Genomic DNA, 12,440 nt, shown 5'->3' on the forward strand with positions numbered 1-12,440 from the left:
GCCAATAGGACGCTTCATGTGTAATTTTTCCCTATCACAGAGGATCTCAATATCGACTCTAGCCTTGACATTATCCTTTGACTTCCCGGGAATGTTCAGTGCATGTGTGAAAGACGGACTCCGCGACATTCTTTACAAGGTGCATCACATCGATGTTATGGGGAAGTTCGAGGTGCTTGTAATACTCGAGCTTCGTTAAAGCCGCCTCGTGAGTCCAAACTTGTGCAAGTTACACCATATCCCTCAAATTGATGGCCACATGGCGTCGGCTGCCGGCACGAGAGCACGTAGCTCGGCTTCAACAAGTGTACCATCAAACTTCGGCACATCTTTTTTCATGCACAACTTTGCCCTTCTTGAAGTTCTTTTGTCTTCTCTAAACGGATGCCTCCTTTTGAGGAACTGTCGATTCGTGTCAAACGCAACATACTTGCGACCCTTCGTAGCCAAAGGAACTCAAGCCGATGCTCGCACACCGGGCATGGCCACTTACCAGCTGTACACCATCCACATGTTAGGGCGTACCCGGGCATGTCATGCATGGTATACCGCAACCAAACTCTCATGCAGAAGTTTGTCTTCGATGCCTCGGTCGTACGTCAATGTCCCGTGGTGCCAAGAGTGGTTCAAATCTTCCACAATCGGCTGCATGTAGACACTCAAATTCTTCCCCGGGTAATGAGGGCCTGGAATGATCAGCGAAAGAAACATGGTCTTCCTCGTCATTAGGACTCCGGGAGGGAGATTGAGCGGAATAACAAACACGGGCCAGCAACTGTAATTGGCAGTCGACATACCATATGGATTGAAACCATCTGTTGCTATCGCAATTCTGACATTCCGAGCCTCGGCTGCCTTAAGCGGGTGTTTTGTATCGAAGTTCTTCCATGCCGTACCATCGGATGGATGTCCCATCTTCAACTTCTTGTTTTCGTCCACGAATCTCTTCCCATACTTGTGCCACGTCATCTGTTTGGCTGTCTCCTCGTGCATGTAAAGCCGCTGGATTCTTTTTATGAATGGGAGATATCGAAGAATCGACTTTGCGGTGCTTGACTGCCTCACCTGACCATCCTTTCCCGTTACCTCTTCATACCTAGACTGCTTACAGATGGGACAAGATTTGTCCTCTCGCATACTGTCTCCAAAATAGAACGCAGCCTTTGGGACAACGGTCTATCCTTTGATAATCCATGTTGAGGTCCTTCATCATTCTCCTCGTCGCGTGCAGGCTTTGAGGCAGACAATGATCTTTGGGCAACATGTTACCAGTTGTTTTCAGACTTGCTTCAAAGCCCTCACGGGTGGTGTTGTACCGGGTCTTGTCGGCTAGACATTGGGAGATGGCATCGAGCTGAGAAATCGCGGCGCCCTCGTACAGAGGCCTCTTAGCCGCGGCAATCATATCATAGAAGGCCTTCGCGGTTGGCTCGGTTCCTCCGGTTCGCGGCGCCTCCGGTTCTGGCGGCGCCTCCGGTTCTGGAGGTGGCGAATCCGGGACATCGGCATGGACGAGATCATCTAGAAAGTCTCTAATTCCATCGTACTCATTGCCATTGAGCCGCTGCCGCATCACCTCACCTCTGTCACGTTCGCGCTCATCAAAGTCGATTTCCGTGACGTACCCATGCATATACCCATATTGCAGAAGGTGTCTATACATTTCATCCTTCCCACGACGTTGACGCTTCACGCAGCGAACACAGGGGCAAAGTGCCCGAGCCAGCCCCTTTGTACCACGCGCTAACTCATTCACTAGAAAATGGGTCTTCCTTGTCCACTCATCTGTTTTCTCAGTCGCACTAACACGCTCATTGTACATCCATCCATTATCAGCCATCCTCTGCTTTATTGGGAGCCAAACCACAGACATAGCATTTATATCAAATAGGAAATTAAATGCATCATATTTTTATTTATTTTACCGGGCGAAACGCATGCATCAACCTACATCTCTACTAGGTGGGCTCCTAGCAGCCGCCGGATCCGTAGTTGGCTACGTTCTCCATGCTCTACCCCGGTCCAAGTCAGAATTTCGGCAGCACCTCCCCGCTGCTCTCCCGATACACGTCTCGGCAAAAAGCCGAGAGGATGTGCATCCGGAGAACAACGGGGAGGCGCCGCCGAAATCCTGACTTGGACCGGAGTAGAACATGGAAAACGTAGACAACTACGCATCCGCCGACTGTCCCGTAAATGCCGCAAGCGTTACGGTTCAAAATATGCGGACCACTAATGCATATTTATCCGCGTAACGCTCGCGGACGGGAAGTGACACCTAGGTTACGCAACTGGACTTGGAAAATGAATCTAGTGACATAAGAAAATGCGGAGAAGAAGTTGGAAATTTAGCTCACCCTCGGCTGTAGAGGAAGTAGTCCAACAAACGAGTGTCGATGTCGGCGACCGTCGAGAAGCGCGTCAAGATCCGGGATCGTCACGCCGGGGTGCTCATGACGAGGCGGTCACCACATGGCCTATTACAAATTCACAATATTAGAAAAAATTCACATGTGCATTTCTATTTCCATTATTAAACATATTCATTTTCAAATATTTAAACTCATCATGCACAAATAGCTAAACTCATCATGCACAAATAGCTAAACTCATCAGGTGCTACGCGATCACTCACCTCCTGAACTAGAAGTACTCCCTCTGTCCCATGAAAAATGTCTCATATTTGTCTAAATTTGAATGTATCTAGACACTAGATAGTTTCTAGATACATCCAAAATTAGATAAATCTAGGACATCTTTCGTGGGACGGAGAGAGTATTCAATATTCACCAAGTGACAATCAAATACTTTAGTCTGACAATCAATTCCCCATTGCTAATTGCTTTTACACCATGTGGTTTTTTTACACCACGGGGTCGAAATTGAACCATATCTGAACCCAGGCTTTCATCCTTGCTTTGCCAACTTGAGCTAACATATAGCTGCTATAATTGGACCCCCAAACAGTATATGCATCATTTCAAGAAATCAACTCACGGGCCGATTAATGGGCAAACAAACATTGCTCATGGCATGGCAGCCATGACTCCAAATCAGCCCTAGTTGTAGCCCTTGTTCATCTGAATTATTTCCATTTCATTTCTATTTCTTTACAATTTTCAAATCAATTTTAATTTCAATTTCAATTTCTTTCAATTTCAATTTCAATTACTATTTCTTTCTTTCTATTTCAAATCAATTACACATTTCAATTACTATTTTCTTACACATTTTAATTTCAAGAACTAAAACTAATACACAAATAAAAAAAGGAGTTCTTACCGTGTGTTGCAGGGAAGATGGCCGGGCAGCGGGAGGAGGAGGCCGGCCAGGGAGCTTGGTGGGCGGGGGCGCGAGGAGGAGGCCGGCCAGGGGACTGCGGGTTGGGCGCGAGGACGAGGAGGAGAGCGGCGTGCGGCTGCTGGCGGCGGCGCGCGGCTGCTGGCGGCGGCACGAGGTAAAGGGGAGCTCGGGAGAGGTGGAGGTGGCGGCGAGGAGGTGCTTGCAGAGGTGGAGGGAGAGCAGAGGAGGGCGGCGGGCGGCGGGGAGGTGGTTGCCGGCGGCGGGGAGCGTGGCGGCGGGCGGGGGGAGGAGCAGAGATGGGTGGCGGCGGGCTCAGGCGCGCGGGGGAGAAGGGTCTGGCTCGGGCTCGGGCGCGTGGTCCGGCTCGACCAACCCTAAACGTGCCTGTGCCCATAGCCTATGCCGAGGGCCAAGGCTATGCCGACGGCAGCCCTCGGCATAGCCCCCCTTTTTTTCTTTTTTCAATTTATTTTTTATTTTCTTTTTTCAATTTATTTTTTATTTTCTTTTTTCAATTTATTTTTTATTTTTTATTTAAATTCCTCGACATGCTCGAGCGGGTGCTCGCGCGCCTCCCGCCCGCCAGCTTCTTCCGCCTCCGCGGCGTGTCCCGGCGCCGCGCGACGCCGCGGGGTCGCCGGCCTTCCTCGCCGCGTGCGCGCGCGTCCCCGCCCGCGACCCCTGGTTCCTCATGCCGTCCGACTCCGACCGACAGACGCGCGCCCGGCCACGCCGTCGCGTTCGACGCCGGCGAGGGGTCCTGGGCGCGCTGCCGCGGTCCCCGGGCCCGGTGCCCGTGGCCGCCGCGGGCGGGCTCGTGCTCTACCGCGCGCCCGACACCGGCGCGCTCACCGTCGCCAACCCGCTCACCGGCGCCTCCCGCGCGCTCCCGCCCCCGCCGCCGGCCCCACTCCAGGCCGTCGCCATGTACGGCTCGCCCTACCGCGTCGTCCTCATCCTCGGCAAGCTCACGGACCTCTCCATGTCCGCGTTCGACCCCTCCACCAACTCCTGGTCCGTCCCAGTCCCGCTCTCTCGCAAGCCAGACCCAGACTCACCCGCCGATGCCAACACACCAGCCCCGCGCGGCAACAACGACGACAACGACGTAGACGCCGACGCCGACGAAGACGACGGCACGGTCTTCTTCCTGACCAAGTCCGGCACCGTAATGTCCTCATATGATATCAAGTTTCTCTCCGGCACACAAGTTCTAGGGCCATTCCCTAGATCTGACGCTAGATTTCCGACGAAACCCTAGTTCTGTTGACCGCGCGGTCTACCCCTTTGACTGCATCCCATCGGGGGTCCCCCGGTGGGCATATGCCTCCATTTGAGCTTGGTTAGGTCATAGGTACATGTGGAAACAAAAATCATCCCATATGATATCAAGTTTCTCTCCGGTTCACGTACGAGGGAGTTCCCCCTATATATGCAGACCGCCCAAGTGTAGGAACCCCTCGTCCGAGAAGCCGGACACACCTGGGGGGGTAGCCTTGGATATAGAACCATCTCAAATCACTTTTGTGCATTCCATGTGGACACACACAAGTTTTGGGGCCATTCCCTAGATCCGACGCTCGATTTCTGACGAAACCCTAGTTCTGTTGACCGCGCGGTCTACCCCTTTGACTGCATCCCATCGGGGGTCCCCGGTGGGCATATGCCTCCATTTGAGCTTGGTTAGGTCATAGGTACATGTGGAAACAAAATCATCCCATATGATATCACGTTTCTCTCCGGTTCACGTACGAGGGAGTTCCCCTATATATGCGAGACCGCCCAAGTGTAGGAACCCCCTGTCCGAGAAGCCGGACACACCTGGGGGGGTAGCCTTGGATATAGAACCATCTCAAATCACTTTTGTGCATTCCATGTGGACACACACAAGTTCTGGGGCCATTCCCTAGATCCGACGCTCGATTTCCGACGAAACCCTAGTTCTGTTGACCGCGCGGTCTACCCCTTTGACTGCATCCCATCGGGGGTCCCCCGGTGGGCATATGCCTCCATTTGAGCTTGGTTAGGTCATAGGTACATGTGGAAACAAAAATCATCCCATATGATATCAAGTTTCTCTCCGGTTCACGTACGAGGGAGTTCCCCCCTATACATGCAGAATCTGCCCAAGTGTAGGAACCCCCTGTCCGAGAAGCCGGACACACCTGGGGGGTAGCCTTGGATATAAAACCATCTCAAATCAATTTTGTGCATGCCATGTGGACACACACAAGTTCTGGGGGCCATTCCCTAGATCCGACGCTCGATTTCTGACGAAACCCTAGTTCTGTTGACCGCGCGGTCTACCCCTTTGACTGCATCCCATCGGGGGTCCCCCGGTGGGCATATGCCTCCATTTGAGCTTGGTTAGGTCATAGGTACATGTGGAAACAAAAATCATCCCATATGATATCAAGTTTCTCTCCGGTTCACGTACGAGGGAGTTCCCCCCTATACATGCAGAATCTGCCCAAGTGTAGGAACCCCCTGTCCGAGAAGCCGGACACACCTGGGGGGGTAGCCTTGGATATAAAACCATCTCAAATCACTTTTGTGCATGCCATGTGGACACACACAAGTTTTGGGGCCATTCCCTAGATCTGACGCTCGATTTCCGACGAAACCCTAGTTCTGTTGACCGCGCGGTCTACCCCTTTGACTGCATCCCATCGGGGGTCCCCGGTGGGCATATGCCTCCATTTGAGCTTGGTTAGGTCATAGGTACATGTGGAAACAAAAATCATCCCATATGATATCAAGTTTCTCTCCGGTTCACGTACGAGGGAGTTCCCCCCTATACATGCAGAATCTGCCCAAGTGTAGGAACCCCCTGTCCGAGAAGCCGGACACACCTGGGGGGTAGCCTTGGATATAGAACCATCTCAAATCAATTTTGTGCATGCCATGTGGACACACACAAGTTCTGGGGGCCATTCCCTAGATCCGACGCTAGATTTCCGACGAAACCCTAGTTCTGTTGACCGCGCGGTCTACCCCTTTGACTGCATCCCATCGGGGGTCCCCCGGTGGGCATATGCCTCCATTTGAGCTTGGTTAGGTCATAGGTACATGTGGAAACAAAAATCATCCCATATGATATCAAGTTTCTCTCCGGTTCACGTACGAGGGAGTTCCCCCTATATATGCAGAATCTGCCCAAGTGTAGGAACCCCCTGTCCGAGAAGCCGGACACACCTGGGGGGGTAGCCTTGGATATAGAACCATCTCAAATCACTTTTGTGCATGCCATGTGGACACACACAAGTTTTGGGGCCATTCCCTAGATCCGACGCTCGATTTCTGACGAAACCCTAGTTCTGTTGACCGCGCGGTCTACCCCTTTGACTGCATCCCATCGGGGGTCCCCCGGTGGGCATATGCCTCCATTTGAGCTTGGTTAGGTCATAGGTACATGTGGAAACAAAAATCATCCCATATGATATCAAGTTTCTCTCCGGTTCACGTACGAGGGAGTTCCCCCTATATATGCAGAATCTGCCCAAGTGTAGGAACCCCCTGTCCGAGAAGCCGGACACACCTGGGGGGGTAGCCTTGGATCTCAAATCACTTTTGTGCATGCCATGTGGACACACACAAGTTCTGGGGCCATTCCCTAGATCCGACGCTCGATTTCTGACGAAACCCTAGTTCTGTTGACCGCGCGGTCTACCCCTTTGACTGCATCCCATCGGGGGTCCCCCGGTGGGCATATGCCTCCATTTGAGCTTGGTTAGGTCATAGGTACATGTGGAAACAAAAATCATCCCATATGATATCAAGTTTCTCTCCGGTTCACGTACGAGGGAGTTCCCCCTATACATGCAGACCGCCCATGTGTAGGAACCCCCTGTCCGAGAAGCCGGACACACCTGGGGGGGTAGCCTTGGATATAGAACCATCTCAAATCACTTTTGTGCATTCCATGTGGACACACACAAGTTTTGGGGCCATTCCCTAGATCCGACGCTCGATTTCTGACGAAACCCTAGTTAAGTTGTCCGCGCGGTCTACCCCTTTGATCGCATCCCATCGGGGTCCCCGGTGGGCATATGCCTCCATTTGAGCTTGGTTAGGTCATAGGTACATGTGGAAACAAAAATCATCCCATATGATATCAAGTTTCTCTCCGGTTCACGTACGAGGGAGTTCCCCCCTATACATGCAGAATCTGCCCAAGTGTAGGAACCCCCTGTCCGAGAAGCCGGACACACCTGGGGGGTAGCCTTGGATATAGAACCATCTCAAATCAATTTTGTGCATGCCATGTGGACACACACAAGTTCTGGGGGCCATTCCCTAGATCCGACGCTAGATTTCCGACGAAACCCTAGTTCTGTTGACCGCGCGGTCTACCCCTTTGACTGCATCCCATCGGGGGTCCCCCGGTGGGCATATGCCTCCATTTGAGCTTGGTTAGGTCATAGGTACATGTGGAAACAAAAATCATCCCATATGATATCAAGTTTCTCTCCGGTTCACGATCGAGGGAGTTCCCCTATACATGCGTAACCGCCCAAGTGTAGTAACCCCCTGTCCGAGAAGCCGGACACACCTGGGGGGTAGCCTTGGATATAGAACCATCTCAGATCACTTTTGTGCATTCCATGTGGACACACACAAGTTTTGGGGCCATTCCCTAGATCTGATGCTCGATTTCCGATGAAACCCTAGTTCTGTTGACCGCGCGGTCTACCCCTTTGACTGCATCCCATCGGGGGTCCCCCGGTGGGCATATGCCTCCATTTGAGCTTGGTTAGGTCATAGGTACATGTGGAAACAAAAATCATCCCATATGATATCAAGTTTCTCTCCGGTTCACGTACGAGGGAGTTCCCCCTATACATGCAGACCGCCCAAGTGTAGGAACCCCCTGTCCGAGAAGCCAGACACACCTGGGGGTAGCCTTGGATATAGAACCATCTCAAATCACTTTTGTGCATGCCATGTGGACACACACAAGTTCTGGGGCCATTCCCTAGATCCGACGCTCGATTTCTGACGAAACCCTAGTTCTGTTGACCGCGCGGTCTACCCCTTTGACTGCATCCCATCGGGGGTCCCCCGGTGGGCATATGCCTCCATTTGAGCTTGGTTAGGTCATAGGTACATGTGGAAACAAAAATCATCCCATATGATATCAAGTTTCTCTCCGGTTCACGTACGAGGGAGTTCCCCCTATATATGCAGAATCTGCCCAAGTGTAGGAACCCCCTGTCCGAGAATCCGGTGACTAATTGGTGTTAGCCTTGGATATAGAACCATCTCAAATCACTTTTGTGCATTCCATGTGGACACACACAAGTTTTGGGGCCATTCCCTAGATCCGACGCTCGATTTCTGACGAAACCCTAGTTCTGTTGACCGCGCGGTCTACCCCTTTGACTGCATCCCATCGGGGGTCCCCCGGTGGGCATATGCCTCCATTTGAACTTGGTTAGGTCATAGGTACATGTGGAAACAAAAATCATCCCATATGATATCAAGTTTCTCTCCGGTTCACGTACGAGGGAGTTCCCCCTATACATGCAGTAACCGCCCAAGTGTAGGAACCCCCGTCCGAGAAGCCGACACACCTGGGGGGTAGCCTTGGATATAGAACCATCTCAAATCACTTTTGTGCATGCCATGTGGACACACACAAGTTCTGGGGCCATTCCCTAGATCCGACGCTCGATTTCCGACGAAACCCTAGTTCTGTTGACCGCGCGGTCTACCCCTTTGACTGCATCCCATCGGGGGTCCCCCGGTGGGCATATGCCTCCATTTGAGCTTGGTTAGGTCATAGGTACATGTGGAAACATTTAGGATGATCACATATGATCCCAAGTTTCTCTCCGGTTCAACTCCGAGGGAGTTCCCCCCTATACACGCAGAATCTGCCTAAGTGTAGGAACCCCCTGTCCGAGAAGCCGGACACACCTGGGGGGGTAGCCTTGGATATAGAACCATCTCAAATCACTTTTGTGCATTCCATGTGGACACACACAAGTTTTCCAGCGATTCCGACGCTCCGGTGGTCTGTATCTTGGAAAACCCTAGGGCGGGGACCCCGCAGATCTACCCCTATAGCTTTCTCCGTGCGAGGGTTTACCAATGGACTTTTTTACTTGTTTTGCTTTGTTTAGGACATATGTACATGGAAACCATAGGTTGGGCATACTTTACCATAAAATAGGCTCCGTTTGAGCCGTGCCGGGAGTTTGCACATACAGATCCTGGATTTTACCAAGTGCTAGCCCATGTATGTGGAAATCGTCAACGCCGGGCACATGCAAGGTTAGCCAAACCCTAGGGAGGGGACCCCGCAGATCTAACCCTAGGGTTAGGGTTAGGGATAGGATCCGGGTGAGGTTTAGGGTTACCAAAATGTTCGCAAAATAGAAAGTTGGCCCGCAGAAGCGGGAAACCCTAGGGCGGGAATGGCCTCGGTTAGGGTTAGGGTTGGAGTTAGGGTTAGCAATGGAATTTTTCCTAAATGTTTAAGGACATATGTAGATAGATAGCAGAAGTTCAGCCTAGTGGCTCCGGTTGACCCGTCTGCGAAGAGCGTCACCCGTGGGACCTACATATATGCAATGCATCGTCGAATTCTTAAAAAATAGAACCTTTCTTTACATAATTCATACTAGTAAATAAATAATAGAAACATAATATAAAATAATATGAGAGAGAAAAAAAAGAAAAAATAAAAAAACTATATGCCGAGGGTGGCCGTCGGCATAGGGGGGGCCATGCCCTATGCCGAGGGTAGCCCTCGGCGTCTAGCCTGACGCCGTGAGCGCGCCGTCGCGTCGCCGATGGAGCAGCAGCTACGCTAGTGCCTACGCCGAGGGCCAGGTTGACGCCGACGGCTGCCCTCGGCGTAGCATCCTCTACGCCGACGGCAAGTGTACGCCGACGGGCGTCTTCCGGCGCTGCCCCGGCGAGGCCGTACGCCGACGGCCCCGATAAAAAGCCCTCGGCGTAGGGTTTGGCCGTCGGCGTATCCCGCCATTCCTGTAGTGACGTAAGCAGGGATTGTTATGGAGCCCTCAAGTACCAAGCAGGGCACCCAGCATGCAAAAAAATAGAGAGAGTGCTCGTGTCTGGTCTTTCTATCTGTGTTTGTACATCATGACTCTTGCCCCAATACATCCCCTTCCAAACTTTCGAGCAGTTCTTTCAATTTCAATACATACGGTCAATATTGCCAAGCATTACCGGCGAACCTCGAGCCTCATTCATCGCTATCAACCTCACTGTATCTTCTTAAGTGGGAACTATATGATGCTTCGGACTGGAGACACGAATTATTAACCTTGCAAAACCTACGCACACACTCCAGGGTCGTATAATCACCAATGTGTAGATACTTATCGGTGTAGTCGGCGGGAAAGCTATAAGCAAGGACTCTCATCACCGTGGATATATCTTGATGCGCGCTAATTCCAGGCAACCTGGCTGCATTCCTCTTGCGTTAAAATAGCTAGTTTTTTCGCCTTGCAAGTTTTGAAGATCTAATTGAAAAGAGATCGACGCATTTGGTATCGATGACGAAAGAGATCAGCCAAACATGTCGGTACCTCAAAGTAATCTCACATGAATGATGTGGCCAAGCGCGGTTCCAAGGGATGTAAAGCCATCCAACTTTGGATCCCGGATGCTGCATCTTCCTCCTATCCTTGAGCCCTTTCGCATCGAGAAGCACCACCATTTTCTCGATATGTCCGTCGAGAAAGTCCTCCAAGTATGTTCGAGTTTCACATGTTAGTAGTTGTCGTCGTTATGTTTAATATTCTAAAATTAATCATAAAAATTGTGCCTAATTAACTAACATAGTCTTCCATCAACAATAGAGCGAACAGGTACAAAAGCAACGGTCTGTTCGTGTGAAGATTAAACATTAAAATGATCCCCTCAGTAGATATGCCGGAAGCTCACCTTGACTTCACCATAGATGTGTTGATCATAATGCTACATGTCTCGTCCTTGCGGAATTTATTGTCAGGTTAAGGCACTTGGAGTAAATCTGCACTATTTGTATGGCGAGTTGCTCGTATCATAGCTATCACTATGTCACTTGGATTAATTAAATCTGCAGAGGCGTGGGACGAAACTGGAAGATACAAAATGCCTCTTGTGTGACTGGGTGGGGAGAGGAGGAGGACGGTGGGCACTTGTTTTTCATAAGGGCAGCGCTACGCAAATCGGTGTCCGTGAGCGTTCGTTTGCGTCGCGCGGCGGACGCGAGAAAGACCGTTTTTGACGAAGGGGTTGAACTTGTTAGCTGCGGATCCTTCCTTGGGATCCGGCGAAGCATCGTCCTCGTCCATCGCCTCGGAACTGTCTTTCTTCTTGTCCTTGTTTTTGCCCTTGCCTCCTTTGCTGCGTGGACGGTGCTTGCGGACTTGCTTGTATCCTACTTCCGGGTCAGTTTTGAGATCATTGATCCACTTGCAGTTGCGATTGGTGTGAGAGGATTTGCTGGTAGCCGGATCAATGTGGGCTAAGCAAGGCATGTCTCTGTATTCTTCGTAAGTTTGGGGAGCGCGGGTTCCGGAGCGGTGACCTCGTCACCACGTTGCTGGCCCCTGCCGGCTCCGGCTCCGCGGCCGCGGCCTCTTCCGCCTCCTTGACCTCCTCGCTGGAAAGCCATGGCGATCAAGTCGGATCCGCTGCTTCTTTGGTCATCAGAGGGATTTTTTCGCTTGCTGCCGCTGTTGCTGCCGTTATCATGGTTCTTCTTTTGCTGATGCAGGGGTATGACTGTGGCTGCGAGATCTCCTCCTGCGTCGTCGGCGGCGGCGGTGTGATCGCTGGCGATGGTGATCATGTCATCCAAAGTCAACTTGTTCGCATTGACCAAGCAGGTGAGGTTGTGCCGCAGCAGTCCTCCCCTCTGCAATCCACCTATGAAGGCATGCATAGCTGTGCGATTATCAATGTTCTCGCACTCGTTCCTGGTTTGCAACCAACGGGTGAGGAAGCTTCTTGATGTTTCACTCTTCTTCTGGATACATGCATGTAGGTCGCTTGTCGTGGCAGGTCTTTTGTAGGTGCCCCTGAAGTGCTTTTCGAAGGCGTTCTTCAGGTCGAACCAGCAAAAGATGGAGTTTTTCTCGAGGTCGCTGAGCCAGATCCGGGCTGGACCCACAAGG

The 12,440-nt window shown here is 51.6% G+C and overlaps 1 pseudogene; it reads left to right on the forward strand.

Annotated features, from left to right (window-relative positions):
• Positions 1-3,851: 3,851 nt before the first annotated feature.
• On the forward strand, positions 3,852-12,095 carry LOC127328370 (F-box only protein 13-like; annotated as a pseudogene).
• Positions 12,096-12,440: the final 345 nt, after the last annotated feature.

This window comes from Lolium perenne, chromosome 1, assembly GCF_019359855.2.
Source record: "Lolium perenne isolate Kyuss_39 chromosome 1, Kyuss_2.0, whole genome shotgun sequence".
Lineage (NCBI taxonomy): Eukaryota > Viridiplantae > Streptophyta > Magnoliopsida > Poales > Poaceae > Lolium > Lolium perenne.